The sequence below is a fragment of the Pinus tabuliformis genome, chromosome 3_2 (assembly GCF_031772625.1).
Source record: "Pinus tabuliformis cultivar Carrire ecotype Pingquan chromosome 3_2, CPIR1, whole genome shotgun sequence".
Classification (NCBI taxonomy): Eukaryota; Viridiplantae; Streptophyta; class Pinopsida; order Pinales; family Pinaceae; genus Pinus; species Pinus tabuliformis.
Genome location: NC_142302.1, coordinates 59391675 through 59397565, shown reverse-complemented (window position 1 = coordinate 59397565; position 5891 = coordinate 59391675). Strand labels below are relative to the sequence as shown.

General features: G+C 35.1%; 1 pseudogene; it reads right to left on the bottom strand.

Moving 5' to 3' along the window:
- Positions 1 to 4297: 4297 nt before the first annotated feature.
- LOC149179823 (phospholipase A1-Igamma1, chloroplastic pseudogene) lies at positions 4298 to 5662 on the bottom strand (annotated as a pseudogene).
- Between the last annotated feature and the right edge of the window lie 229 nt (positions 5663 to 5891).

Below are 5891 nucleotides of genomic sequence, written 5' to 3'. Positions count from 1 at the left end.
GTCAAACAACTACAAACACCTCAGTTTTTGTGTTAGGAGTTGCGGTCTATGAAAAACTAATTTCGTGCCTGAAAGATGTTGCCAAAAGATGAAGTTTTACCCTCAGTCAACGTTGGTCAACTTCCCTATAATAGCGCAAAAAAAGATCTGAAATTTTAGGCTTGCAATTTCAGTCAACGCATAGAGAAGAAGAGTTGCTCCTACTTGTTGTACGAACCAATGAGGAGAGGAGATAGAAACATGAATGATGATGAGTGACCAAATGAGGAAAATGACTCCTCTATATATACACAACATTGAGGGTGTAGAGACATGTCTGTTGGGCTTTAGGAGCCTACACTAGACTTTTGGCTGACCTTATCAATTTGTCCATAGAAGAAATAAATTCATAATTCCATTTGTACTTATGAGAATGAGATGATATTTAGATCAATCCTACACCTCTCAGAAAGAGGAATCCAATAAAAATATCATCTTCATCATGTGAGTTGTCCTAGGTGAGTTTGGCCCTAGTTTCCAAGTTTAACAAAGGTCCACCAGATGGATGTAAAAACAATATTTCTAATGGTGTTATTGAGGGGGAGTTGTACATTGAACAACCAAAATGTTTTGAGACATTTGATCGGGAGTCTCATGTGTGCAAAATCAGGTGAGCATTGTACGGTCTCAAACAAGCACCCCATGCTTGGTACACTAGGATCAAAAATTATCAAATTGGTTTGAGAGTCACCAAAAGTGAAGTGGATGTGAACATCTATTATATTTTGGTAGAAGGTAAATTGCTTATCATTGTTTTATATCTTGATGATTTAATATTAATAAGTGATGAACAACTGACCAACACTTGAAAGGAGGACCTTGAAAAGGAATTTGAAATGAAGGACATGGGTCTCATGGACTACTTCCTCAAGCTAGAAGTATGGAAAGGTAATGGGGAATCGTTTGTGTCTCAAGGGAAGTATGCCAATGAGATATTACAGAGATTCTACCTGGAGAGTTGTAAGCCCATGGAGACACCTCTAGTGACCAAATGGAAGAAGGAGACTACCACTTTAGGTGAAGAGGTGGATGCTACCATTTAACAACAGTTAGTGGGTTCACTAATGTATCTCGTGAACACACGACCATATATGTTCTATGCAGTCAACGAGCTGAGCCAAGATGTGGTTAGGCTGACCAAATTTTATTGGAAGGCAACTAAGCATTTTTTACGGTACCTCAAAGGCACTATGTAGTATGGATTATGGTACAAACGTACACATGGATACACATGGAATGAAGTTTTGTGGCTTCACAGATGCAGATTGGGTAGGGTGTCCATTCGAATGAAAGAGTACATTTGGTTGAATTTTCAATGTTGGGTCAATGACGGTTTCCTGGTATAACAGGAAGCAAATATTTGTGGCGCTCAGCTTAGTAGAAGAAAAATACATGACTGCAAGTCAAGTAGCATGTGGGACGATATGGATGAGAAAGATACATATGGGATTGTTTGGTAAGATGATCGATCTAATTGTGATCAATTGTGATAATCAAAGATCCATTAATCTCTTTGAGAATATGGTATTTCATGATCGATCCAACCATATAGATATCTAGTATCATCATTTACGGGACTCTGTACAGAGGCGGATAATGTTGCTACAATATATTCTGACATAGGAACAAGTTGTTGACATCTTAGCAAAGGCTTTGTCAAGAGGGAAGTTCGAGTTCCATAGGTGCAAGATAGGGGTGGTTGATAATCCCTTTCTTGCTCAGAGGGAGTGTTGAGAAGTGCAACAAGGAAGTCTCAATTTGACTTTGCCTTTGTCAAATTGAGAAAATTTGAAATTCCACATCAACAGACAATGTGGGTGTAGTTAACTTGTGTGACATGGCTCTTTTCACTCAGTTAGCTCAGTAAATTTGAGTTAGAGGGCTTGGAGTTCAGTTAAGCATATGTGATTTCTAAATTTTAGTAATTCAGTTCAGTTATATCCAGTTGTGTTCAGTTAAACTAGTTCTAATAATTAGAGGAACTAATGGAAGGTCAGTTGTGGAGTGGGACAACCGTCTAACTTAGTGATCATCCAATTAAATGATCAATCAAGCTAAAATAACTAGTGCATGTAGAGAATTTGAGTTCCCTGTTGTGGTGGAGATTCCAAGGTAGTGTAACAAGCAGTTGTATACTAGTTTGAGTGTACAAGTGTTGCGTGTAGTCAAATGATCAATCCTTGGGAATTGTGCAATAAATTGAAGGAAAATTCCCAAAACATAGGGGCTCAATCTCTAGGAATTGCGGAAGGAAATAGGGGCTCACGAAGAGGCAGAAATTGACTAAGTCTGGATCGAAGGAACTGAGCTAGAAGTTTTAATACATCTCTATTTATCCAATTAATGCAAAGAGACTTGAGGGGTTTTTCCCACTTGGGTTCACCTAGAAAAAGTACTATGCATGAGTGTTATTTCTTATTGCATGTCTGAGATTGTCGTTCTAAATTGTGAATTGAATTTTGTAAACCAGTAGAATAGAATTGTGTATCTTGATTTAGATTAAAATTTCTTGAGCAGTTGCAATTCTATTACCAAATTTCTACATATTACTTTATACGTTTTATAATCATTACACCAAATTTCTACATATTACTTTATACTTTATAATCATTATAATCCCTGTTAAAATTTATAAAAAAAAAACCATGTGCCTTTTAACTTTTCAATGATAACTATTTTCTATAATTATTAGATTATATATTAAATTTACAACTTGAGTTATATTATTAAAGTAGGTTATTAATATTATATTATTAAAGTAGGTTATTAATATTATAGTTATTATTTAAATGGTTATTATTATCTAAATGCTTTTGTTGTATTAAATGTTTAAAATTAAATACCTATTTTACTTACTTTTAAGTATGGCATATTTTAATTTATTTTAATAATTTACGTAACCAAAATTTGTAATAAATTGAGTATTACTACTTGATATTTATTATAATTAATATAACTTTTGAAAAGTTAAAAGTATTTTTATTTCTTCACCTTATAGCATTCAAGTCTTCATTGGTAACTATTAATTTATATAATTATTAAATTATATATTTGAGTTATAAATTAAGTTACGAAGATAAGTTATATAATTATTAAATTATATATTTAAGTTATAAATTAAGTTATGTGATTAAGATAGATAGGTTATTAATATTACATAGTTATTTAAATTATTATTATAATATTTTTTTATTATATTATAGTTATTATATAAATTACATAAATAATTTTACTAAATAAAATAATTTTATATTGAAAACTTATTTTTATGTTTACTAGTTTAAAGAATTTATCAACCATAAAACAATAATTATTATATGATTTGCATTCAATCGTTTGACACTTTAACAGACTATTGTTATCTCATATGCATTCCATCATTACACGTATTATAGAGTTTGACAATTGCATTGAAAACGCGTATTTCGAGGAGTAACAATTTTGGGTGAAAATAATGGAAATTGTCTTGGAAATTCAGTTACGGCGGTGAAGCTTTGGAATTTTGGGTGCTAATGAGTTGTTAATGACGTTGAATCAAGTTCCATGACCATAAATACTATTTAAATACTTCCTGATTTTGGTCAGAATTTGGTTGTCTCGGTAAAATTGTTCCTGTAGTTAATATTTGCGAAAACAATTTAGGTTTTACTTTATCTAAAAAATGGAGTTGTTTTATGGAGGTGAATGAATTGTTTTATGGACGTCTGTAAAAATGGTTAGAATTTGGGGAGAGACCGTGTTTAAATCATTGTTTTTATAATGGAAATAAACTCAGCATCATTAAAATTATTAAAACATTATTAAAATTATTAAAACACCTAAAATTATAAAATTTGATAATTTTTACTTAAATTTACAAAAATCCATATCAATTTTTTTCGAAAAATAACCTAAATTTTCATACAGAACAAAACAGCATAAATATTAGAATACGCCATTAAAAAAAATTGGCTATATTGTTCCTCCCGTCAATGCCAGCGAAAACAACTTCGGCTTTACCCTATCAATAAAAAAAAATGTACATCGCGTATTAATTTATAAATGATAACGAGTGAAGAGCTGGCCTTTGTAGATAAAGGATCTTCCTTTTCAGATTTCCATTTGCCATGCATCGATTAGTTTGACAGTTTTTCAATTTGTCATGCATCGATTAGCTGCTCGTTGTTATTTGATTAAAGTTGACTGGCATGGCACCGTAATATTCAATTAAACAGTTCAGTATAGACATCACACTTGTAAATTACAAAATACGAATTGGTCATATCTGGTGCGGTTCATAGTCCGCATCGGGAGATCGAGGAGATCTAGCAGGCCATGTCCATTTACCATTTGCATTTTTTACTAGACCTTTGTTTCCTTCATGCCACCAGCGGGACGGAATATGAAGGCTATTGATCAATAAGTCACAGCTCTTATTGACAAGAGCTGGATCCCTACCTGAAGATTTGAAGGATTTGTTTTCCCCAACGTAGCCATCCAGCAAATGGAGATAAACCTCTAAATTATGAAAGTCAGAGAGATTATGAGTGGGCTTCAAGAAGGGAGAGTTATCGTTGTGCAGGCAAACCTGGATACCCACATGAAAATATGTCCAGGGAAACCAACTGAGTAGTTTGCTCACCCATCCCATGTTCTCGTTCATAAAAAGACCAGGGACGTTAGGAACAACATCGTGCTCGTTTACCAACCTCAGAACATTCACGCCAATCTCCTCCATACGTTGGGCGAACGTTGAGTTTCCTACACGGGGAGAGGCGAAGGCAAACACGGTGACAGGAGCACGTATGCCCTGCATCTTAACTATTTCTTTAACGTCATATGCACTTAACGTTGCAAGCGCAGCTCCTAAGCTGTGTCCTGTCAATGTTACGCTCAGCCTCTCGTCCTTGTATTGTTGCAGCAGCCGTGTGATCTCGCCCGCCACAATATCCCTGGCGCTTCTACTGCATTTTTTAGAACCCTCATCCGCGGAAGTATAACAAGACAGAAATCCCTTTTCTATTCGGACAGTTGGATCTGCAATTTTTTGTACATTCACATGACCTACTGTAGGGGGCAGTGGAACTAATATGTCTTTGAAATTTTGCATCCATTCTTGCGCTGTTCGCGTTCCTCGCCACGCAACCACTATGTCTCGTCTTCCCAGCCTCTCTATCTCATTTGGATCCGTGCAAACCGCAATAAAGCCTATCCAAACACCTTCGTCCATTGATTTTTCGCCAAAAGAGGATCGTAAAGCACCAACATTTGCGTATATATATTTGGTTACTTGATAACCGGAATGAGGGAAACCCATTTTCTGGAAAATAGAGCGTTTACTGTGCTTACAAGTTCCATAATATTGAGAATAGTCTCTGTCATCAAACGCGTCATAGCAAAGCTGAGCAAATTCTCCGTATCTGAGAATCTCAGCTTTCAGAATTGGATTCATGGGATCAAGCAATCCTTTCCAAGAGTTGACACCCTGGATATCTCGCCACAAATAAGCAACTTGTGGTAGCCCTGTCTGTGCGGGTTGATCACCATCTCCATTATTTATTGCCGGGGAAGAGGGACTGAATGGATTCTTCATCTGTAAACCCCACAAATCCTTTCTAGAAAGGGGAAATGCAAATCGAACCATCGTATTTCGGAGTTTACAATTAGAATTCAGATGCTGCATGCAGTTTTTTGAAACAAATTGTGTAGGAGGCTGCGGCTTTTAATGGGTTTGTTTTCGGAAAGATTGTGGAGATAGAATCGATTGACAAAGATGAAGTAATCGTTAGAGAGTATATATACAAATTTAGGAGGAATCTATCAATCTTGACATATGGAAGTTTAGAAGAAGGGTCACAATGAGAGTTAGTATT